Source organism: Colletes latitarsis, chromosome 11 (genome assembly GCF_051014445.1).
Source record: "Colletes latitarsis isolate SP2378_abdomen chromosome 11, iyColLati1, whole genome shotgun sequence".
In the NCBI taxonomy this organism is placed as follows: Eukaryota; Metazoa; Arthropoda; class Insecta; order Hymenoptera; family Colletidae; genus Colletes; species Colletes latitarsis.
The window spans coordinates 11,869,582-11,896,877 of NC_135144.1; the positions used below are offsets into that span (position 1 = coordinate 11,869,582).

General features: G+C 34.1%; 1 protein-coding gene across 4 annotated transcripts in view; it reads right to left on the bottom strand.

The window, feature by feature from the left end:
* Nucleotides 1-27,296, bottom strand: part of LOC143348023 (putative G-protein coupled receptor No18) — a 69,720-nt gene that overhangs the window by 34,555 nt on the left and 7,869 nt on the right. Inside the window, exon 1 of one of the 4 annotated variants that reach the window (XM_076777777.1) lies at nt 6,691-6,794. The exons of the other annotated variants lie outside the window; for them this stretch is intronic. The gene's annotated coding sequence lies outside the window, so the exon portion shown is untranslated. Of the gene's footprint in view, nt 1-6,690; nt 6,795-27,296 lie in introns of those variants that run through there. 4 annotated transcript variants of the gene reach the window in all.

Below are 27,296 nucleotides of genomic sequence, written 5' to 3' on the forward strand. Positions count from 1 at the left end.
TCTGCAAAAGACTTCTTATACAGTGCATCGATCCGTAAGAATTGCTTTTGGACTTCCACAATAGCATACAAAGTGGCTAATAAATACTTTGACTATTTCTTCTGAGGCAGTTGAGCTAAGTTGTATTGCAAGGAGGTATTTCACAAGATTATGCTACATAGTTAATATACAGGGTGTTCGTCCATCCCTGAGAAACATTGTAATGGGAGATTCTAGAGGCCAAAATAGGACGAAAATCAAGAATACTAATTTGTTGATTGAAGCTTCGTTAAAAAGTTATTAACGTTTAAAGTTCCGCCTGTACTGAATTTTTTTCTCGAAAAAGAGCAGGAATTCAGGGATATGTCTATTGACCAAAAATGATTGTAATTGACCCCCAAAAACGAAAATAATTTTTTCAGAACGATTTGAAATTTTTTTTTTATCCAGCAGGTAACCCCTGTCTTTTTTTCTTAAAAACTCGTTTTTGATTTTTAATAAATTTATTTGACGCTGTACGGAAAAGTTGTCTAATACTTTTTTGTAGGTATCCATGAGCTCTACTTTATAAATAAATTTCATTGAAATATATTCACTTTCGTAGGAGTTATGATCGTTTGAAAATTGAACCACTTTTATGGGGTTTCTTTCATTTTACGGGGTGAAGGAACAACTTTTCCAAAATTCTTAGAATTTCTAAATATTCTTCACCAGAATAAGCGTTGTTTGCATTTTGAAACATTAAAATCCTCTAATTGGTTGAGAAGTTATGATTTTTTAAACAGACGCGTGAAATTTCAGGGAAAAATGTCATGTATGGTCAGACATTACATTTTCGGTAAGGAATTTTTTTCTCGAAACTGCGCAGGATTTCGAGGGTATATCTATTCACCAAAAATGATTGTAATTGACCCCTGCAACCAAAAATAATTTTTTTTAAATGATTTGAGATTTTTTAATTTAATTTTTCAATAACTTTTTAACAAAGCCTCAGTCAAGAAATTAATATACTTGATGTTGGTTTCATTTTGCCCTCTAGAATTTCCCATTAAAATTTTTCCCAGAGATGACCGAACACCCTGTATAGGTGTTTCCATTTGTGATTGCGGGTAATGAGCCGAGTATGTTCTTGAAAAATTTATCAAATGAGCCAAAATCCGTGCAAATTTTATTACATCACTCCTAAATGATATTTTTCTAAATTTAAACCAAATTTTCAACTCACAGGGAAAAGATTAAAATTAAGTATTGATTGCTCTCTGTTTCCTACCATTCTTTTATTCTGCAACTCAGTTTTGTTTCCGATAGAATGTTTGCATTTATCTGTTGCAAAAAAACAACCGATCGCCAAGCTGTCCCACTCGAACTCTTGTCAGAATCGTGGCAAAGGCTCTGGTCGATGATCGATCAGGTTTTACTCGAACGACATTTTTTTGTTCGCGGCAACAGTATTTTTTTACGAGCCGCTTTATCCTCTCCGTATATCATAGCGTTCACGATTGTTACCTTTTCTCTAATTGTTTGAGGCCTGGATGATGCATTTTTGTTGTCACTATTGGACACAGTTTATTACGCAATATTTCAACGCGAAGAATAAAATTTATAAGAACGAGAAATACGAAATAGTTGAAGTAAATATCACCCCTACTCGAAACATTTATTACACAAACTATACTCTAATGATTCAATTTTCGTTGGTGTTTACTAATATTTATTTGAAAGATCCGAAGAACCAGATATTAAATTAATGGAAAATTTAAAAACTTCAAACCTGCCCCAGGAAAATCTAAAAAACTATGACGACGCTATTTCATCAAAATATTCCAGCAGCAAAGCTTCGCGTCTTTAGAATTTTGTCTGTCGATATTTCACGTTCGTCGCTACAAAAAAAAAAAAAAAGGGGAACATTGTCGTGAAACGTGTCAGCAAAAATGAAGTTACAAGAAAAACGCCTTACTTTGACGTAAGGAAATTCGCGTGAAAACCTCCGGCAAATGGACGCGAACAAATTGAAAACGTAGACACTGGTTTTCCGTGGCACAAAGCAACTGGCATTGTGATTTATGCACCGCTTACTGTCGTCTCGCGAGAATTCTAATCTCCGTTCTAACGCAACAACTTCCGTCAGAAATAGAAAAATCGTGTGCTTTTATTTAAATCGTCTACGACAAGAATCCAAGCGTTTAACTTTTGTCGAAACTGCTATCCAAGACGATAAATAATTGTGATGAATGATAAAAACTCCTGATGGGAAACGAGGATCAGACGAAAGGGTAGTTTATATTCCTCAGTACTCTTTTCTTAGTTGCACCATTGAATTGTTTCGCGTCTGTAAATCACTTAACTGCAATGACTGTTACTGTGAGAAATAGTATATGTGCGTGTGATCGAGGAAAGCGTGTGAAGAAAGAATAGAGTCTATAATATTAATCCTTTGCACTCCGAGAGTGTTTAATAATACGAACGATTAGCAATACCAAATTAAATTTTGTGATTTCTAGAAATAAAACAATATTCTTTCCACAAACATGTATACCTATAATTTAAATTTTATTTATATATTTTCTAAATTCAATTTGTGTCATCGTAAATGAAACTTCCATCGAGCTATGGTACGTATTATGTTTGTCGCCATAGCGGCGCCAGTGGAGTGCAAAGGGTTAATGAAGGTATCAGTAAGAGTTTCGTTACGTTAATTGGTGTTCGTAATTATTAACCATACTGTTCGTAAAATTATGTCAGAAGTGGGATAATACCGCGTAATAATAAGTGTAAAGTGAGACCGCGTGCTAGGATAGCTGTGTGCAAATTAGTTGTGATTTGAACGTAAAAAGGGGAAAACTGTTACTGTCAATTTTGCTTAGAGCATATTAGAAAAATGATAATAAAAAATAATTCCTAAAATTACATAACGAATGATAGTTTATCACGAAACGTCGCGATAAAATGGAGGCGTTCGTTACTATCTGTTTACGTCGATAAATGAACGATCGGGCCTCGTTTAAATTTTGATTCGCGAGGGTTCCGCCCAATCGAAGAAAAACTAATATTAAAAACCAAATAGCAACTCTCGACCGAAACACTTTGAGGATAACTGTCTCGCAGCACTGTATAGCAATCGATATTGGCAAACATCGAGGCACTCCAAGTCTTCCAGGTTTAACTTAAAAATTGAAATCTATTTGCCTATAAATATTTAAATTGTACGATATTGGAATAAAGAAGGCATAGAAATTTTTAATCCTGCAAATAAAACAGCAGAAATTCGTGTAAAGAATGAATATTAAAATTGAAATGCAAATTTTGTATACACTGTCGCTACAGATATTTATTCGGACTCAAAATCTGTCAAATCCGCCACGATAAATTGCGACCAATACACAAAGGTTTTCAAGGGACTGTCGATAAGTTTCAAACAATCCCCTTTAATTATTTTGAATCGAAAACATAATTGTCTTATAATTTTTTTTTTTTGTTATTACAGTTGTCTGTTTTAAAAGAAATAAGCAGAATCTATTTGTAACAGGAAAACAGTAAAGCTAATCTTAATGTAATCTGAAATTAATTCACGGGAGTATGGTTTAAAAATTTTTCTAGCAGCAGCTGCAGATAATTGTGGCCAACAGAGTGAATTCTAATTGTTTCGTATCGTTTTCGTTGCACTTTTATGGTAATCTGCAATAGGTGATTATCCACGAGTGGGTGTCAAAGTAAACACGGACCCGTTCGTGTTGATTACACCTAGCTACTCCGCAGCATAATTTCCGTTAATGCATTATTTGGGTTAAACCACACGTAACACGTCGGCGCCTGCGATTATGGTTTAGAAACGTGAAAACAACAATCACGACATCACGAAATATCAGCACTTTCGTGTAATTGAATATTATTTTCGATAGAAATATAAAACTGTTCCAATTGCTTAACGAATTTCAATTTTTTTTTTCCAGCATATTTTCGCAGATAAGTTTCACCTGATATTAAAATAGGAAATATATAAAATTATCCTTAAGATATTCCCTCATTGAATTCAACTATTTTTATTTCGTCGGAATTCACAATTACACGAAGTCATAATTCTTTATTAAGTGATAAATTCATAAACTTACGAAGTTCTTTAAATTTCTCTTAAAACTTTTGATATTGAAATTATTGTAATGGATCGAGTTTCAAACAAATATCGGCCTGTAAATTTTACGAATGCAATGCTTCAGACAAACAGGCGAAAATACAAAAGTCATCCATACAGAAATTTTATTTACGTCTATCAGTGTATCGTTTCGAAATCCACTATTAAATTTTCGCGAAGATTGAAGTTTCAGTCCTATTATACTGAGGTCGAATAAATCGATACAAAATTGTTGAAAATCGGGTCATGGGTGCGACTATACCAGTACCAGTAACTATACTACGCCATTTTACATATATGCATCTATTATTTGTGAGGCATGGTTGTTCTGATTGGAAGGGAAAAAAATGAAAAGAGTTTTGCGATGATTAAAATCTGACAAACTTACGCTTATAATTCGAAAAAGCATAGTAAATCCTCTTCGAAAGTAGATTGAAAATTAAATATGTACGAAAAATCTTCTCGAATGGTTTATAATAATTTAATATGTCTACTTTTAATTATTTCGTACGAAAGTCGAATAGTCTTTTGGTACTTTGGGACAAATTAACAACATAAAAAATACGAGTTATATTTCATTTAAAAGAAGGACAACGGTGAACGATTTGCATCGATTTCACTTTAAAGCGCAATTACTCTGACGGAACACCTGTGCGCGCATGTACATCTCCAAATCATGATTGGTTTATCTATATAACTGCCTTGAATGCAGCCTTCAACGTACAAGCACCGCGATGTCGGTTCACAATGCAATCTACCTGAATACGATTTCGGAATACGTGAATACTATGCGCACGTGACAGATAAAGAGCTACGAGGATTCGTAAACTGCGATGCAGAATTAGTCGGATTTTATTCGCGAATAAAAAATAAAAATATTAAATTCATTCGAAAACTTTCATGTACTTTTCATTCATAATTAGTTATAGATCATAAATTTATTATATATTACTTGTGGATTATCTGTCAACATATGAATTATATATTCGATAAATCCATAAATGTATATAGATTATCAAACTCCCAATATACAGGGTGTTCGGCCAACCCTGGGAAAAATTTTAATGGGAGATTCTAGAGGCCAAAGTAAGATGAAAATCAAGAATATCAATTTTTCGTTTGAGGCTTCGTTAAAAAGTTATTAACAATTAAATTAAAAAATTTCAAATCGTTCTGGAAAAATTATTTTCGGTTGCAGGGGTCAATTACAATCATTTTTGGTGAATAGACATACCCCCCAAATCCTGCGCATTTTGGAGAAAAAAATTCATTACTGAAAATGTAATGTTTGACCATAACTGTCTCTCACCCCTGAAAATTTAAAAGTTTCAAATCATTCTGAAAAAATTATCTTCGGTTGCGGGGGTCAATTTCATTCATTTTTGGTGAATACACAAACCTTCAAAATCCTACATACTTTCGAGAAAAAAATTCTTTACTGAAAATATATTGTATGGAAATGTTTCTATAACTTTTTAACGAAACCTCCATCAACAAATTGGTATTCTTGATTTTCGTCTCATTTTGGGCCTCTAGAATCCCCCATTAAAATTTTTTTCAAGGGTGGTCGAACACCCTGTATATTAATAAATTTATATAGATCTTAAGATAAATAGATCTATATATATTGTATAACATATTTATTATATATTAGATATATATTAATTAATTGCACGTTCCAACAATCTAAGAGTTACGATGAAAATACTTAGTGTCTCAGTGTCTCAAATAGTTAAAAGTTTCCTTAGAAAATACAAAAGCATTTGAAATGTCACGAATATGAGAAATTGCGATATTAATAAAATGCACACGATCGCTGTGGAAATGTATTCAGTTTTCTGAAACGGAAGGAACAGGTTTTTTAAGGAACTCAAACCGTTTCCAAGTCGGCACATTGCATTGCGATGCAAATTAATTTCGTTGTGAGGTCAGTTTACGCAAAATTAACTCACTGGATCTAAGTGGTTTCGTTTTACTTTTTCCCTGAATATTAAAATCCTTGTACGTATTCATTTTAATTCGCAATAACGGCAGCTATGCAAATATCAAGACATCATAAAGGGAAATAGTATCGCATAACTTCTATATTAATAATAATAGCAGGCTATTAAGCATTAAAAGTATCTGGTCATTATCAATTACATTTATTCAGACAATCGGTCTTTCATCTCTCCTAATTCGTTTCTTGCGGTTCGTGAAAAAAATATCGACTTGGAAATATTACTTACAAAATTGTCGTTCTTAATTAACGATATTCCTACCTTGAATATTCATTTATATTTAAAGAATTAGAAACGAATTTCGAATTTTTGTATATTTTATCGAGAGTTTAAAGAAATGACTTCCTTGGCTGTCATTATTGTCTGTGACAATAATTCAATTTATTTTAACAAATCCTTCGTTTATTTCTTGATCACGATCGAATATTTTATTTTCTTCCGTGTCTCTGATTTTCTAGCAAACACATTTTGAGAAGGAATTTTGAATAGAACTGCTCTACCATTTCCCTTTTGTTAGTCCACTCTTACTAGACTCTATCTTTCGCATTTTCATTTTGCCAAGCTGCATAAAACGAGACTTACCATTCTCGATTATCGCCTCCCTGTCGCAAAGTGGCTTCTGTTTTGCAAGCATTACCCTGAATCTGAAGAAAAAGGTGAATCGCAGCTTGAAAGCTTCTCTTCAACATAGTGTACCTGTACATATTTACCAAACTATACTCATGGATAAATGTTTCTTGGAATTTTAGCCGTAATAAAATTATATTAAATAAAACATCTGCAAAAAATTCACGAATTTACGATTATCGACCATTAGACCAGAAAAAATTACAGCTGAACGATTATAATAAACATTAAACCATATCCATTCATAATTAATTAACAGAAGCAACCAAAATCAAAAATAAAGAAACAAAGAGTAATAAAGTTTCATTCTATCATTCATAATTAATAATAGTAAGCTTTTGTAAATATATATTTTTTTGTAAATCGATTTTTTTCAAGATCCACTGTAGAATTATGAATTGCATTGTTTTGCATACGACAGAAATAGAATATTTTTAAATTCTATAGATTTGGTTCTTTCTACTTTCTAGTACTTCTTAATCAGCATTATCAAAATACATGGCATGTTAATCGAAAATCGTAGCGTTTTTGTGGAAAGGTTGTCTACTGTGTATCCATATTGGACCAGATGTGCTCGCGTTAGCGTTACAAAGAAGGGGAAACTGTTGACAGAAAATAACAAAGTTGTTATATTCTTATAAGTTAGAAATTTCACTTTTTAAAAGAACGAAATGTATTTTCGATGTAGCGGTTCTGAGATAAGTGCCACGCTGTCTCCCGCAATCCTTTCGCCGGAAGGCACCCTTTGCCTTTCCCGTTACGTGGCCACATCCGTGAAGAACGGAGTTCTTATTCTTTAAAATTTCACGATAATGTCGGATCTCTGTCGTCTTTAATAGCTGTCCCACTTTAAACAAGTTTGTGTTCCGAGTATCGCGCAAATTCAACGATTTTCCTGAAATTTATCTCGATCACCGGTTATACTGTGATTTCTGGGGCACTCTTATCGGAATCAATTTATCTCGAAGCCGAATAAAAACCGAACGATAATTTAGATTCTTGCAATAAAATTTTAGATGACAGAATAACTGCGTCTGTAATTAATAAACCAATAAATAACTGCTAGAAGTCTTCCGCGGTCATATAAATACAAAGTTCTTTACACTTTAATTGTTTTATTTACCATTATTTACCATTTCAAGGTAACTAGCGAAAGAAAAGTATAAAAATTTAATGGATTCATTGTCTGACATTACACCGATTCGTCACAAATAATAAGGAGAATCTCATAGTCATTGAAATAATAATTATAAAGTTGCAATCATAAAATAAAGTACCTCCCGTTGAGTGTATATCAAAATTTCCGGACAGCTCGTTTAATTCCAATCGAAATTGCGTTAGTCTAGCTAAATAATGGCCACCAGACTATCGAAACAAATGAAATTTCATTCATTTCAAGCAGTAATCGTTCAAAATATAGTTAAAAATGCCCAATTCTGACGTAAAAATTATGAATCACAAATTTTAATAAACCCACTTGTTTCTGTTAAATCATTTTAATCGCTCTTCTATATACAATGGAGCCCACACATTATTCGTCAGTTCACGATACACTCGCTGTCACTGTCACACACACTTCAGTCAATCATCGAATAACCTGTAATTTCGACTCACTTTAAGCAAGCTTTCGTTCAATTGACTTTTCAGTACAATAGTAGGAAACAGAAACAACGAAACAAAGCGAAACTAGTCAAAGAAAACAAAAAGAACCTTTCCAAAAGAAACATTGGACGAGCAAAAAACAGAAGGGAAAAACGAAAAACGTGATTTAGCAGTTTCTTTTTGTTAAACATTTAAAACAATGTCCTTAAATACTTCCAGGCGCTTAATAAGCCTTTGGAAAATGCTGGAACATTCGATGACGCGATCAAATTAAATATTATACAAGGTGATCCTAAAATTGGAAATCTTTGTCGATAATTTTCTGTATACGTTAAACGATGTCGGCGAAATTTCGTAAAAAAGAAAGTTATATTTAAACCCGACTAATTAAACACGAAAAGCGATATTTAAATTAATTCCTCGAGAAACAATCGTCCCCGTGTTCAAATTATTTCAGCCACTTGCTCGGAGCGAGTGCGCCGGTTAATTAAACACGTAATAAAATACATAACGTTGCTCCGGTTAAATCAGATTAAAGTAAGAACGTCGAGTATATTAAAATGACTTTGATTTTTCGTAAATACTTTCTAACGAGGAACAACGTTCCGACACGATTCGATTGCTTGGGTAGTAATTGTTTATAAATTTCGTTTACAGAATCGTTCGGATACAATATCTATTCCTTTCAAATTTCAAAGTCTATTGCACGAGAAGAATTATTCATTTGCAACGAGGACACTTTATAAAGTTTCCAAAAATATTAACAATCACAGTGCACGTGTTTTTATCAAATGAATTAAAACGGTACGACCGATCGTGCAATAAAAAATGAATCAATGAAACTATGGGTTCGCTTGTTCTTAAATAGACCAACATTTAACGACAACGATTATTCTATCTTTGGAAAGTGGACATTTTTCGCTCTGACGCGTTTATTCCGGCATTAAATATTCATGCGCCTTCAACTTGGACGACGGAACTATAATTGGAAGAGGTGAGCACCAGCACAACCTTAAGATTAATATATACGTGCGGCCCAATGCTCGATGGGATTGTTTTCTGTTAATCAGAGTAGTCATTGTCCCGATTCTGATTATTGATTTGTCACGGAGTGTCCCGTATCTATTTAAGCGTAAATTTCGAGGTCTAATGATGAAACTCGTATCGCTGATACTACTTCGCGTCAATCATGCTTTTAAATTTGCATCCTGCCGCGTGTTATAGCAGCAAATTACTAGCATCCCCATCAGGGTCGATGCTATAGCGTGTTATCTTGTAAACTTCTATGCCTGGGGACTTACTATCAATTTAAGTTTATTATTTCCATACTCGTTTTAACTACGAGAAAGACATCACGTCCATAACCCGGAGTGGAAATCAAAAATTCAGAGCTTCTCACAAACTGTATTAATCGAGAACTTTTGCTAATGCAAACAAATTGTTTGACACCGACAGCAATACGCAGTATTTAACTTTGGAATATTAATTTATCGAACACGTAAAGATATACAAATGAAGCGTGAGAACGAATGGTGGACAAATAACCGTATATCGTCATTCTAAACTTGAAATAAAACGAATATAAATTGTATGACCAGTGAATTGTGATTTTGTAATTTTCGAATGTGACTTGGTATACAGGGTGTTTGGCGACCCTTGGGAAAAATGTTAATGGGAGATTCTAGAGGCCAAAATAACACGAAAATCAAGAATATCAATTTCTTGATTTAGGTTTCGCTAAAAAGTTATTGAAAAATTAAATTAAAATTTTCAAATTGTTATAAAAAAAATTATTTTCAGTTGTAGGAGTTGATTACAATCATTTTTGGTCATTATACATACCACCGAAATCCTACGCAGTTTCGAGAAAAAAATTCCTTACCGAAAATATAATGTCTAACTAGACGTTGACATGTTTCCCTGAATCATAATTTCTGAACGGATTGGAGGATTTTAATTTTTCAAAATGCAAACAACGCGTATTTCAGTGGAGAATATGTAGAAATTCTAACAATATTGAAAAAATTGTTCCTTGACCCCGTAAAGTAAGAAAACCCACATAAAAATAGTCCAATATTCAAACAGCCATAACTCCTACAATAGTGAATGGATCACATTGAAACTTTTTTCTGAAGTAGAGTCCATGGATACCTACAAAAAAGTATTAAACAACTTTTCCGTACAGCGGCAAACAAATTTATTAAAAATAAAAATCGAATTTTTAAGAAGAATCTACAGGGGGTGGGTTCCTAAATTTTTCGATGAAAAAATTATTTTCGGTTGCAGGGGCCAATTTCATTCATTTCTGGTAAATACACATACACCCAAAATCCTACATACTTTCGAGAAAAAAATTCTTTACTGAAAATATACTGTATGAAAATGTTTCTATAATTTTTTAACGAAACCTCCATCAACAAATTAGTATCCTTGATTTTCGTCTTATTTTGGCCTCTAGAATCTCCACATTAAAATTTTTCCCAGGGTTGGCCGAACACCCTGCATACAAAGTAGGGTAATTTCAATGAAATAGACAAAAATAAATACGGTGCAGTAACACGAAAGTATTGCAAACTGTAGTGCAATAATATATAAATAAATTATATTGTAATATATAAATAACTATATTGTAATATATAAATAAATAATAGTGAGATAATTATTGACATATTTTATGTTTATAAAAGTAACTTATTCAATTTTTTCAATTTTTAAACTAAACTGAAATGTGACTATATCGCCCCAAGTGCATCTACAAAAAATATTTCTTGTTAAATGGCGACACTGTACGTGGATGAGTGATAATTACAAGTCTTTCGGTTGGTCCGCGTCCATTCTAATTTGCGACGTGCCTTCCTAGAAACCCTCCATGTATTACACAGGACGCGAACCGAGCAGGAGCTTCTCGTTGCGTAAAATTAGCGAATCATGTTAGCCCAGACGAATTACGCTCTTCTTTTATCTTGCTTCTTTTTGATTGCATTGCTACGGATTAGTTTAACATAATCCTGGCTCGCATAAAATTACTCGCGATACGTTTATTTCCCACGACTTTTAACCTTCCCCTCACACTAACAATTTTGTTCTTTTCGGGAAACCCGGAAGTCCGTTCTAATGAATTTTCATGTCGTAGAAGGCAACTTCCCGGCAGCCCAGACCGAGAAATTATTTAAAAGTTCTTTCCAATTCAGTGTATTCTCGTAATCTTATATACTATTCACCGTTTCTCGAAATAAAAGCACTATAGTAACGAAGCTTTTCGTTTCCTCCTGCGCGAGGTATCGTTAACAAAGTCTGATTTCGTTGGTTGGATCGTTTTTTATTTTCTTTTAACTTCCCCGCGAGCAGCAATCACACTCGCTTCCTACGTGTTTTAATTTTTATTTGGTATCAATATTATTGGTTAACGCTGGATTTACGGTAATTGGCGGTTTTAAAATGGCACGAACAAGCGACAAGCAAATTACTTTCGACTAATCTCTCGTAGTTAACGAGGCTTGCTATGATGTCGAAATTGCTGAGGCAAGTTTCGTTAAAGTTCAGAAACGGAATTGCTACGTAATTAATTACTCTGTTCGCTGATTAGGAGCTTGTTTAACACCGGGTGATTTATCTGTTACGGCCTTTGACGTTTGGGCAATATTCTATAGTAGGGTTTCGATTATCCGGCACCCGGTTATCCGGACATTCCGGATAACCGGCATATTTACAACGACTATGCTTCGATAAATGTTACGGATTGCATCTCACACAAACAAACAAACAAATCACAGCCGCATGAATCCAGCGGTGACATAACACTGAGTCACAGCCAAAATCGTACGTCACATGCAGGATGTTCGGCCACCGCTGGAAAAATTGTTAATGGGAGATTCTAGAGGCCAAAATAAGACGAAAGTCAAGAATATTAATTTCTTGACTGAGGCTTCGTTAAAAAGTTATTAAAAAATTAAATTAAAAAATTTGAAATCATTCTAAAAAAATTATTTTCAGTTACAGTGGTCAATTACAATTATTTTTGGTCATTACACATACTCCCGAAATCCTGTCCACTTTCTAGAAAAAAATTCGCGAAGGTGTGAAATTTTTCGACAAAATTAAAAAGCTTCGAATCATACTAAAAAAAATATTTTTAGATGCAGGAGTCAATTATAATTATTGTTTGTGAATAGACATACTCTCGAAATCCGACCCACTTTCGAGAAAAAAATTCCTTACCGAAAATGTAATGTCTGACTAGACGTTGATATGTTTCCCTGAAATTTCATGCGTATGTTTAAAAAATCATAACTTCTGAACCGATTGGAGGATTTTAAAGTTTCAAAATGCAATCGACACGTATTTTTGTGAAGAATATTTAAAAAATCTAAGAATTTTGGAAAAGTTGTTCCTTCAACCCGTAAAATGAGAAAAACCCCATAAAAGTGGTCCAATTCCTCATTTTTATCACTTCGTATGTAGATATACTCCAATTATCCGACATATTTGATTTTCTGGCAATGCTCCACTCCCGAATATGCCGTATAATCGGAATTTTACTGTATTTAAATATATAATATTTGATAGTATTTTAAAATAATAGTAATATTCATGAATTTTGTCCAGTATCTGCAATACATTTTGCCCGATTAAATGTCTTCGGTTGTTGATTAAAATTATAGTTTCCGTAAAAGATTTATTTGCTCCAAGAATTTAATTGTATTTATTGTCGTATAGAACTGAAATTGCCACATTATTCACCCTAAAATTTGTGTTCAGTATGTACGTAGAAGAACAGGGAGGATCGTTAATGAAACAAGCGTATAAAGAAAAGGTGATTCGTTTCCGTTAGGTGTGAAATATAAAGCAACGAATCGCGTGTTTCACGATCGATGGGCGGCCCAGCTGCCGATGCAATCTCCACTCGCGGAATATCCAAAGTATTAGACGCTCAAAGAATACCGTAGCCACGGTGCAGATTTCAAAAGAACCGAGTAACCTAGCTATTTCCCCTGTCTTCTTCTATTTGGCAATCGAGGGGAATCCGACGATGCAGAAAGTGGTCAGCGTATTCTATTCGCACGGACGTCGTCGAAAGCCCTCGAACCGTTTCAACGCCGATATATCGATAGACTATTTCCGCGGGACCTTTCCTACCGGAGGAAACGCGGTTAACGGATCTCTATCGTCGCCAAACTACAATAAACAGTAACTTAATATATTCGCAACGGCCATAAAGAGAATTCAATCGATACCGTCGGGAAGCGACGATGTCAGGTTCGAAACTCTCGTGTTTATTGAATTTGTTAAAACGGAATGTGGCCCCTCGACCCGGAACCTTGAAATTGATTTTTATTAAACTTCTATCTTCGATGATATCTACCTGAGCAATTACTTTCTCTCTTGAAAACTAACTTAGATCAATAATTTAAACATATAATGTAATTTTATGAAAAACAGTGAACCTCTTCTCGTTCGACAACTCTCCCCTTCCATTAATCAACGCCATAGTACGGTCGCTACAAAGCTTGTTTGATTTTTTATTAAAATGTAGCTGAACGTCTTTCACTAAAACGTTGACATTTTCAAATGTTTTTACCCACTGATGTTGTTTATTATATGCAAACCAGAAAATTTCGTTCTATAAGCCAGTGTGGATTCCAAACTTCAAGCTTTGACACAATATCTATTCCTTTCAAAGTATGAATTATTCATGTTAGTATGTTTAAAATTTCAGAAATCCTCTCGACTGACAAAGTTTGCTTGTTTTCTATTTAACCCCTTGCCATACAATGACGTGTCAGACACGTCACAAGTTCTTGATGTCAAGTTTCACAATTATGAGACCACTCGTCATTAAGTCTTATAAATTGAAATCAACATATTTTTACACTCACGAGGTATTCGTAAAACAAATCTATTTTTTTTCGTGGCCATTCCATGTACGAACAAATTTAAACACAATTAAATAGTATAGGTTTGAAAAATTATTTGAAATTAAATCGTAAATTAAGGGTTTAAGTTAGAAATTCTATTCTCATCAATTTCGAAATATCGAACAGCACGTACTTATTGGTACGACTCATAACTTATCACTGCTATGAATTCTTAACGATACTCTGCGAATAATTACCAAAGCGAGTAAAAGAACTTTGCCTTTCCGATTACTCCATAAATTCGCACAAATTCGAAAAGCAGTAATGCGAAAAGAGGAGGTGGGGGGGTGGTGGAGAATAAATCGAAGAATTGAATTTGCTGAACCAGAATTTGGCTCTGAATCTTCATTTGCCGGTCCACTGCTTAAACCAATTATAAGCTAGCCAGGTAGTCGTCGGATCCTTTTCCCTAAGGGTGTACCAACACAACCGCGACATTTTATTGCAGAACACACTTCAAATTATTGACAAAGGACGATTCTAATGGGACAGTGCGCACAAAGGGGCTCAACAAGCGTAGTCTAAACTTCCCTGTTCACTGTCGCGGTCACACGAAACGCATACACACACGCACGTGTCCTGTTGCGATCTAGTTTAGGGTGAATGTGCACTGCTCGAAGTCTCCCTAAAACCGACCGATTTTTTCATGATATTTTGTAATTATTCTGCACTTCATGGCAAGAGACTCCACGATAATATTTTAGAATCTGCGAAGGAAGGCAGATCGTTACGTTCACGGACAGAATATTTATTCATAGAAAAATATAAAAGTATATAGTAAATGAATATTTAAAGGAATGAAAGAAAACAAAAATTTTTTCATTATTTATAATCAGTATTTTTGTCTGCAATAATTTTCGAGAAACGAAACTGACTATAAATTGTGCAAATTTAATTACGTGACTATGATTTTCAAGATCGTGCAATTGTCAGGAAGAAATAGCTTGAATAGTTCGTATCATCGTTAGAATGTTTTCTATACTTGGTAAAATTTATATAATTATTTATCGAAGCATTAATTCGCAATTCTCCGATTAGAGCATACCTCAATCCCAAGTACATTGTGTTATTATTTTCGTTTCAATAGAATATCAGGACTTGTTTGGTTCGTTTGTGCTATCAATATTAAGTATCAGTTCCACTGGAACAAGGGGCATATCAAGACACAGTAATCGAGTTTCAGTCAAATGCACGCGAGCCCGATTGATTTTTCATGCTGTTGGTACGAAGTTCCGTTCGAGAAAAGTTTACCGTATCGTTTCGAATTTATTTCGTGACACAGAATCATCCTTTTCCCGGTCGTGCCGCATTTCTTTCCACATACATATAACACACGACTGTGTAATATTACCCTACGTATCACTTCTCGTATAAATACCACTCCCACGATAAGGTGTTTGGTGTACATGATGCATACTAGTATTAGGTTGTATGATAAAATGTCATCAAGAAATATTTTTAAACCACACAATTTTTATAAAGTGTCAGAAAATTTGCATTCAAACTAAATAGTATCACACTATAAATTCGAAAACCAGTAAGGAAGTTGTGATTAGCATAATTTGTATTATAGCAAGACCTAGTATTAGATTTTATGATAAAATGTCATCAAGAAATATCTTTAAACCATACAATTTTTATAAAGTGTCAGAAAATTTGCATTCAAACTAAATAATATCGCAATATAAATTCGAAAAACAGTAAGCAAATTGTGATTAGTATAATTTGTATTATAGCTGGACCTAGTATTAGATTTTATGATAAAATGTCATCAAGAAATATTTTTAAACCATACAATTTTTATAAAGTGTCAGAAAATTTGCATTTAAAATAAATAGTATCACAATATAAATTCGAAAAATAGTAAGCAAATTGTGATTAGTATAATTTGTATTATAGCAGGATTTAATGTATTTGTCAGCCGAAGAAGTTTCACTGTAGCTCGCCTTAATTGGTCAGTTCAACTTCTGAGTTCTCAGGTGCTGAATTCTAGCATTGCTTATTCTGATTCCGATATTCATACGAAATATGTACATGACTTATGCATACTACGAACACCGTAGAATGCAACGCCTTAGTAAATATTCCAATCTTCACCACCTGACACTATTCTCACACACAAACTGACAAGAATTACGAGCCACGTTCCATGAAATTCTAGTAATTGTTTGGCTCAATATTCAAACGTGTGTTGGTCTTCTGTTTGTGCAATTTATTGCAAGCCTGGGAATGCAAGAAACCGCTGTTTTTCAACAGATCTGCCATAAATTCTGTTTGTTTTCCTCACTTCATCGATTAACCTGCGCATAGAGAACTCCGGGTGCCATATTGACCCACAGAAAATTTCCACTTATTTTTATTTAATACTATATAACTCTATACAGGATTACCAGCAATTTGTAAATATGCATATTTATAGAAACATTATTAAATGGATGAGAAAAAAAGAACATGACTATAACTTTAACCGAATATAATGAAATTTATAAATAATCGATGCGAGTGTTTGAACAATAAAGTACAGTAATTAAAACATTAATACTACCGACAATTATGGTGTATCTATTTGTACCAAAGAAATTAAAACGATAGATACTTGAAGAAACGTATAACGCAATGGAAATAAATGTTTCAAAATTTAAATTTTCGAAAATCTAGTCGAGTAAATTTTTTACAATTTTTATTAGAAATCACGAATGAGTCATTTCGATCACTTCGTTAATGAAATTAGATAATGGTTAAAAAGAAATATAATCATACGATCGAAACGTTAATCGAGGAGAAATAATTAAATCTAGAAAGTAATTTCAAAGATAAATTTCAACAGGTGTCTCTTGGTAGAGATAGCCTTAAGGAGCACAGAGAGTTTATTAAAATTCTTTGAAAATGGCGGTTATAACGCGTGCAACTCGCATCAATTTTTCCAAGTTAAAAGACAGTTAAAAATGTCCGCCATTGTAATGGTGACGAGTCAACTTCCATGGAGCTCGAGTGAGATATTAACGACATCACCGGTCGAGAAGAAATATATCTGGTTTCCACGGGAGCATTAGAGCTAGTAAACTACTGACAACGAGCAATAACTTCCGCCGACCATGCGTAATAGCCATAAAAACCGACGAGGTTGCAGAACGAACGAGATTTACGAAATAATTCGCGTTGGTCCTCTAACGTTGAAAATAGCAATTTTCCCAACCACGCAATATCGTATCAACGTGAAACGAATTTCATTTACGAAAATTTTCAATATGCGAAGGGAAGGCACGAAAATTTTTAAGATTTTATCGGTTTTGAAACTTTGTTGAAAAAAAAATTGTACGATAGTCTTCCTGGGATCACTTTAAACACTTTGTGATCTCTGAATTTTTTAAGAATAAAATTTTCAATGTCGATAATATCGTAGAAACAAACGTTTATCCAATTTGATTATTTGATTATATTCAAACATATTTGTTTGCTTGCAATGTCATTGTATTTACAACAATATGTAACTGATATGCATTAAAAATGAAGTACTCTTTACCGAGCAAGATAGAATATAGCATTTAAAATAGAACCGATTCGTGCTAGTTTCAATATGTAATCGAACGCCTTGATCGAAGACTGAAATAACAGTTTATTCTAAACTAAAAATAGTCGTTGAATTAATTTATATTTTTTTTATTTCTTCGTAAAACATTTCGACCCTGCGGAATAAGTATAATTTTAACAGGCCATCTAATATCATATATAAAAATTATTTAAAATTACGCGGACTAAATTTTAAATCCAGTATCATAGCCTTAATTAACAAGCTACACTTTGGACAACGAACAACAGATTACACGTTTACGTAATGCAGTCGTCACTAACAAGGGCATGTTCTATACATGCATGTTTGCATATTAGATTAGTTTACACTGCACGTCGAATACATCGTTTATAAATATTGCTTGACCTAACTATTGAGTCACTTTTCAACTAACTTTGCTAATTAAATTCTTATACTGTTTTACAAACATCGTATCGTTTTTGATCGTGAATATCTATAATTGTCCAGTAATCGAGGTTTCTAAGAAATTCTTTAATTCTATACCAATTTCCATTAACAAAACTTCGAAGTTAAAGGAGAATGAACACGTGCCCTATACGAATTCCACAATAGAATCGTGTTCGACCCTGTTGTTTCAAGAAATTTAATTTGCCGCGTTTCCAAACCGATGGAAAATTGTTTTCCATCGAGCAGCTCTCGTTCAAATATATCCCGGTTTCCTGGGAAATATTAATGCCAAAGTATGAGCAAGTACTTGTTTGGGTACAATGTAAATCACAAACAGTATCACCGCAAGCATAAATTATAGATGTAACATTATCGACACCTCCAGTCGCCCATAAATTAATATTAAGTATTATTAATACCCCCGATGCGTCTATATTGCCCTGTGTTTAATAAAAGAGGAACGTTAACGCGTAAACAGAATTTCGAAGCAGCAAAATTGTCTAAAACATTAACGCGCGTAATTAGAAAAATGCAAAACTTTAATTGAAATGTTATTTTTCATATTTCCTAGCATTCTTTTAAACAATGAACTAATTATTTTTCATTTGGCGCCGACTGGGGGAAAAATGTCATTCTGTTTTCTCTCCCCTCGTCCCCAAGCAGTCATTCTAGTTTTCTTCTTCATTTTTATTGCTAATTACGAACGAGCTGTTTCGGGATTTAGGTCATCCACTCAACTTACGCTTGTTAGGACACGGACGAAGACGAACCATCAGATATTCTCGTAGCCCCGATTCGCTATACACTTCTACATTTACATATTTTGCATCATTTTTATTTACGAATATTTACATTGTTCCGCAGTCGGGGGCTTGAAACGCTTATTTCTATTATATAAATTTCGATGTTAAATTACTCGTGTATCGTCCATTTTCACAAGTAGACACACTAGACCCAATTAATATTTAAAGGATATTCTTCTATTTGCCCGTTTCGTTTCTCCATAAAGGTAGACATTTAAATATTATGTAAAACCGTTCTTTCGACGAACATAATTTGCAAATTTTGTCATGTACGAATAAATTTTAACCGTACGGGGAGAAAAAATTCTCGAGGAAAAACACCAAGCGAAACGATTTTCAATTCATATTCGGTACAGTATTACGTGTGTTGGAATTTTTTAAATAAAATATTAGAAAGAAAAATATTCTAACTGCGCGTGTGGTTGTGGAATAAAAATCGAGGTTCGAATATACCGTTCGCGTAAATTTATTGCGTCGATTATATTAAAAATGTTACGGGACGCTGCCACTTGGGAAAAATGTTTTAATCAAAGTTGGGCGAAGAATATTTTAATCAAAGCCATTACTTGGCCTCGTACCACTGGCCTGAGTATTACAGGGGTTAAGTTGGCTGCATTTTGAGCATGGAAAGCAGGAGGTGCAGTGACACAGGTGTCTGGTCTCATGATAGCCAACGCACCTTCAGGTTCCATCAGGATTCGGTGGGTAATTCAACTTTACAGCCACCTGGTGCAAAGTTCGTAGATACACGAATACAGGACCTATAATACCTAGATTTCGATCATTAGCCCATAGATACCTCGATAAAATTAAAAAAAAACTACCAATCTATTACATTTCAGTCTCGTCGTTGAATTATTATAAATATTTCATCAACATTAAGGTGTCGATCCAATTTCTTTTACACTAGGCAACGAAACGAGATTACAGATTTTTACTTATCAAAGTATGAACGAACCAAAGAATCTAATAAGTACGATATTGTACTATGTTACAAATGTACGACATGTGCAATACAATTCCGATCTGTAATTCGGTCTAACAATTATGGCACGTACGATATATCGATTACTAATCGTAGAATGTCACTAAACGATTAATTAATACTAATACCACGGATTCCTATTTACCTCCGTATAAATTCACTTCATTATATACATAGAGAGTGTTCGGCCACCCCTGGGAAAAATTTTAATGGGAGATTCTAGAGGCCAAAATAAGACGAAAGTCAAGAATATCAATTTCTTGACTGAGATTTCGTTAAAAAGTTATTGAAAAATTAAATTAAAAAATTTCAAATTATTCTAAAAAAATTATTTTTGGTTGCGGGGGTCAATTGCAATCATTTTTGGTCATTACATGTACCCACCAAATCGTACGCATTTTCGAGAAAAAAATTCCTTACCGAAAATGTAATGTCTGACCATACATTGACATGTTTCCCTGAAATTTTTTGGCGAAAAGAAGCATCTTCAGATCGTTTTGAAAAAATTATTTTCAGTTGCAGGGTTCAATTATAATCATTTTTGGTTTATAGACATAGCCCCAAAATTCTACTCAGTTTCGAGAAAAAAATTCGGAAAGGTGTAAAATATTTCGACAAAATTAAAAAATTTCAAATCGTTTTGGAAAAATTATTTTCAGTTGAAGGGTTCAATTATAATCATTTTTGGTCAATAGACATACCCCCGAAATCCTACTCAGTTTCGAGAAAAAAATTCCTTACCGAAAATATAATTTCTGGCCTAAAATGTCTGCCCGAATTTTCATGTGAATCTTTGAAACGTCATAACTTCTGAACGGATTGGACGATTTTAATGTTTAAAAAAGCAAACTACGCGTATTTTGATGGAGAATATGTACAGATTGCAAAAATATTCCAAAAGTTGGTCCTTGACCCCGCAAAATGAGAAAAACCCCATAAAAATGGTCCAATATTTAAACAGCCATAACTCCTACAATAGTGAATATATTTCAATGAAACTTTTTTCTGAAGTAGAGCTCATGGATACCTACAAAAAAGTATTAGACAACTTTTCTGTAGAGCAGCAAACAAATTTATGAAAAATGAAAAACGAATTTTTAAGAAGAATCGACAGGGGGTAGCGCTTAAATTTTTCGACGAAAAAAAAAAATTTCGAATCGTTCTAAAAAAATTATTTCCGGTTGCGTGGGTCAATTGCAATCGTTTTTGGTGAATGGACATATGCCTGAATTCCTGCGCATTTTCGAAAAAAATATTCAGTACTGGCGGAAATTTAAACGTTAATAACTTTTTAATGAAGCCTCCATCAACAAATTGGTATTCTTTATTTTCGTTCTATTTTGGCCTCTAGAATCTCCCATTATAATTTTTCCCAGGAGTAGCCTAACACCCTCTATATATGTATATTTGCACCGGATTGTATTAAAGAAAATTTTTTTAAACTCATTTCGTGCACCATTGATATAAAAATTGATGAAACAAACTAACTCTGTACATCACGTATACTCGTATTAGAAATAGAAATTAGGAGGAGTTTAATAACGTCGATTGTTCAATTAGAGATGGAATAGAAGGTATATAATAGTTTAGACGAGATCGATTTAATCATAATCAAATATACACTCGACCAAACCAAACATGCGATTGTACTCGCATCAATACAGAGTTAATTCGTCATGGAACTGTGACAATTATTTCTGGCAATTCAACTAGTTTGCTCTTCGTTTCGGATCCAACGTTAGAATGGAGAACCAAGCTAACTAAATTTCTCAGTTTAACAGACGACTACGATTATTAATCTAATTTTACTAGTACACGTATTCAGAACCATTGCACTCGTTTTATTCGCGTTTTCGTTTAAATTCCGCCGCGTCGACGCTTTTAAATGGCGAACAATCGGTTCGCGAGCTTCGTAAGAGCCCCAGCCAGGTGACGACGACTGTATAAATACATCGACTGTGTCATTACGTTAATTAACGGTCTCATAAGCGGGGAAACAATGTTACCTTTCGTGACAAAGACCCGTGTTCCGCTTCTCTACTCGACAATGACCGCTGAGTTCACAAACATTCTCAAGATAGCACGCGAAGTTAATTCTTTGTTCGAGTATCTCCGCGCGCATTGTTCCAGTTTGTTTCGCGACGCAAGAGCGGGACGAAAGCACGTTCAATTACAAAGTCACACATATTATTTGGCCCGTCCATACCGGCCTTCGAGCGCGAATACAAACGGAGGAACTCTTCGTTTAACACCCGGAAGTTGCAAAGTAACTGGATGTAAACTCGGTTTCGCGCCAGTATACATTATCGTTCGCCAAATCCTCGTCAGTCACGTATTCCTTGCAGGCAGCAGATTACGCGACAGCATAATTCCGACGAGAATTCGACTTCAATAACGTTTCCGTCGCCAATCTACGCGAAGCGTCAGAGTTCTCTTTTGTTTCCGTTTCTCTGGGATCAGAGACTAAAACACACGGAACGTTGCTCTTCCGACGGCCGAACAATCCAGCAAACACGAAAATAGAAACACGGTATTATCCGTAAATTCAACGTACTGGAAATAGTTTCCAAATAGTCAAACATTAGCTCTATCAACTAAAATGTCGATTTCATTGATAGAAATCTATTAAAACTGCAATTTATATTGATCTCGCGTGAATTTAAATTAATCGGCTGAAGATTGTTTCTGTAAACATATTTATCTTTGTAACTAGTAAACAGACGAAATACGTCGCTTAAAAAGTATTGCCAATCGAATTCGATGTTTCGTTAAGTATTTATTAATCGCTAAATCGTTACAGAATGAAAATTACTCTTTGATTGATTATTATAGGCTGATAAAAGATGCTGATGCATAAGGTATTTAGATTTGCACCAAAATAGGTTTTCATTTTCCCACAGATCTTGACTTATACTTCTCTGAAGTTTCAGCGTTTGTTAACAATAACTACAGAGGAACACGTAACGCGTATTATCGTTAACTAAAACACTCGAGAGTCACGTACTTTCCGCGTAGAGTAGATAATGCGATGGAAGCAGAATTCTAGCAGGAAATTCAATTGCAATTATTTTTACAATAATAGTCAAAACGCAGGCCCTTTAAAATAATTTATAGACCTTACCGAGTATGTTAATTAATATAATAGAATTTTACAAATAACTCGATCGATAGGAATAACAGTGTCGATGAACGAAATATTTTGACGAAGAAAAATTTAATTACTCGCACGAATGAATATTCTGGAATAAACTAAGTTTTTTAATATATCAGAAACGGAATAGAAATCGCCTTGCAGCATAATAAACTCTTTTTGTGAAAGTAAGGTAGGCATAGACTTTAAATCGCTCTGTACGCGTTCGTCCTTTCCTAGAAAGTTCGTTCCCATATGTTAAGGCAGCTTTCCAAGGCATCGGGGCGACTCTTAACTTAAGATTAGCACTCTTCGTCTCTCAGAGATGGATCGAAGAATTCTTACGAGTCTATAATCCTTGGCATTCCGTGAAGCAAAGGAAAATGCTAACTCTAAGAATCAGTTAAATGTACTTTATAAGTATCCTGGCATTATGTTAGCTAGAGATAAAATGTTTAGATTACGATGGATGGAAATGCTATCAGTTTACCACGTTTAACGAAAACTGTATGATTTATCCGGGTATCGAGCGATACGAATAAGTTTGAAAAATTATTCGGAATATATCGAGCATCCTCTGCGAATCGCGATTACGGAAGCTGCGCCATTTTTATACGGATAAACGTCTGATTCGTAGCAATAAAAATATGTGCACGTACCGTACCGAACGATTTCGGTTCCAATACAGAGCGACGTTATACAAACATACTAATACCGAATCCATATCGTTTCGGTGCATTCGAAAAGGAGCTCCTTGATACAAACGTGTGTACACAAAATTTTCCGTATCGTTGTACCTTATTTATTCGACGTACGGCAAACATGGTTGGCGCACGAACGATACTTTCGATAATAAATAGCAAAATGTTGGTATTTACGATAGTATAAAGTTAAAAACACAATGTTTCGCGATAACATTATTATTGAAACCCTGTAGATTTACTTTGGATTGGACTATTTTTAATGATGATTTTGAAGATGTTAATATTTATAATTTTTACGATAGTATAAAGTTAAAAATACAACGTTTCACGATAAAATTATTATTCAAACACTGTAAATTTATTTTGTGTCAAACTATTTTTCAAGAAATACTAAACGCGTGGTCTCGGACAGACTCAGCCATACGCAATCGTGGTATTTTTAATTCCATTATTTTAGTGAATTTATGATTCGTGGATCAACAAGAACGTAAAGAAACAAGATTAATATATGTGTTGCGTGTATGTGCGTATGGAGCACGCCTGAGAGTTGTCAAAGCTCGTAGGAGCAAAGGGACCGAGATATTAAAAAATTGCAGAATATTCTCGAAACACATAGTGTTACTACATACTGGCGATTGGGGACAGTGGCATAAAAGAACGCCCAGCGCTGAGACGCGATCAAAGAGAGGAGATTAGTGTCGCGAAGAGGCAGACAAAGTCGTTAGGAAGAACGAGAAAACGGGATAGTCAAAGTCAAAGCAAAAAGAGCATTGTATCGGGACTGAGCTAGAAAATGTAAGAGAACCGTAGAGTATCGACCCTTCTAAGATCGAACCAAGAATCGACTTGGCTAGAGTTAAAAACGACTACACGATTTCCTTAGTCTGACACGTTTCCCCGCCGGCTACGACTGCCCTATTTTATATCCTCTGCCCTACTGGCAGACCTCGACGTTTTTCCGTCACCTGGCTGAACGCGTTTAGCGTAATAGGAGGGTAGTTGGAATCTTTGTCGATCTTGGCAATAAAATCCTCCCAGTAGGATGAAAGTAACTGTGATCCTGATATATAAAATATTTTCTATGGAAAATATGTAATTGATAACGTTGTTATAATATTATCTCTAAATTGATATTCTAGCGTCACCTTTCGAATGGATAGATGATAGAAAAGTCGCTAGAAAACAGATAATATCATAATATTGACCATACTACCATCAATATTAAAAAAATATTGTTACAAGTAGAAATAATGAATATGGGGACAGAGCAGTAACAACTGGCTGGATGATTGAAAAATCTCCAAAAAACAGATAATACCATAATGACGATCATACTATCATAGCATCAATATTCAGCAATTCTAATACAAGTAGAAATAATGAATATTGGTCAGACACATCAGCGTCGACGTTTTTATATTATTAATTCTGAGTTGATATTACTCTAGTGCCATCTTTCAAGTAGATAAATGATAGAAAAGTCGCCAGAAAACAGATAATACCATAATGACGATCATACTATAAAGCATCAATATTCATAAATACTGATACAAGTAGAAATAATGAATACTGAACAGACACATCAGTATCCACGTTGTTATAATATTATTTCTGAATTGATATCATTCTAGTGTCACCTTCTGTGGAAAATATGTAATTGCATGAAAATAAAAATTCTCTGTTCTAGTGTTAAGATACTTGAATGTTTAGAGTGCCAGTAAAAGTGTCATTTACTTACAATTACAATTTTAAATTGTGTCGTGAGCTTCATAAGCTTTAGAGCCACTACTCTAAAAAGATCCAGTATCGATAAACAATTATAAAATATTTTTGAATGAATAGAGAAATGGAAGAAATTGTAGTAAAATTTTTCGAATCGACGTGAATGTTATGAACTGGGTCGTAGCGAAAATATTTTGTAACTAGTTCGACTCTGCTTCAAGATTTATTGCTAACCTAAAAGCATAAACACGTGAACTATAAGCAGTTTCGTGCAGGCTCGGGATAAATTGCGGATAAAGTATGAATGGACTATTTCATGGAACAAAATAACGTGAGTTTTTAACTCATAATCTCTCATAATCATAACGTGAACGAAAGTTTGCTAAGTACAACAGGAAAACGAGAACATGATATTATGAGAAATAAGAAAATTTTTAACATGATTAAACTATTTTAAAAAATCACTTAACGTACACTTTAATCATTTTATTCTTTATCACAAATAAATATAGTTTTAATAAGATTTTCTCTGTAATCTTATTTTGCGATCATTGGAACAAATTTTATATGGGAAACCAACGGGGGAACGCAGTTTTGTAATTTTATATTGCTATACTATTTCTTTTTTGCCGCGAGTTTTATACATTTTTCCATCGATACACGAAGATACGAAATTTTAATAAAAATCTACTCACAACTCAAAGAAGCTTGCGAGGTTCGATCGGTTCTGTGGGAAAATGTGCAGCCGAGCTAATATCGTGATATTAAAATTACTTTTCAACTGTAGATTAAATTTCGAAATGAAAGTTGTCGAGATTCTAGTATTCGTAAGTAAGATGACCGAAGTTTACAAGTTACAGGATACACATAAGGCGAAGGTAACAGATTTTGACTGAAAATTTTAGCATCTGGTCCAGTGTTCGGGTCAAGGAGAATTCAAAAGCTCTCCATGGATCGATGATGACGATGGAACAGCAGAAATATTTACGTTCCTATACTTCTTGACATTTTTCCCCCAACTTCCAATCTTTCCTCTGCGTATTCTAGGAAAGTTTCAAACATATACCTTTCGGAGGAATTGCTATATTTCATAACAAGATTGAAGCCGTTGCTGCTCTGATACAGCTGCCAAAGAAAATGTTACTAGACTGAATTTGACATGGAATTGGATATTTCATTTTTTTTAACGTTACAAGTCAATTATTAAACCATGTAAATATCACAAGCGTAGCATTTTGCAATCTGTTATATTTGCAAAGCGATTCTTCACATAATTATTGTTTTAACGACTGTTGCGAGCAGTAAATGAATTTTTTTTTTCAAAAAGCTACCAAACGTGCCCGGAAAGGAAAATCGTAGATATCGGAAATTTTACCACGCCGCTCGAATGTCCGGAACAGATCGAAACGATTCGCGATTCGATTTGATTCCGAAACACGCTAGTAACACAAGTCTGTTTGATTGACGCGTGAATCCCAATCCTATCCTTTTACGCTATTCGAGTATCTTTATTGCACTCTTTTCACGATTTTCTTAACAACTCAAAACTTCAATGACGTTTATTTAATTTAAAAAGTAACTCGACACTTCGGAAACGCTTTGATACCGAATTCAGGAAAGTTGTTAATTGCTATAATATCTGTTTATCACTTGCTAGCATTCCAAATATTTCAGTTGAAAGAAAAGATAATAAATCCAAATTAAATTATATTAAATAAAAT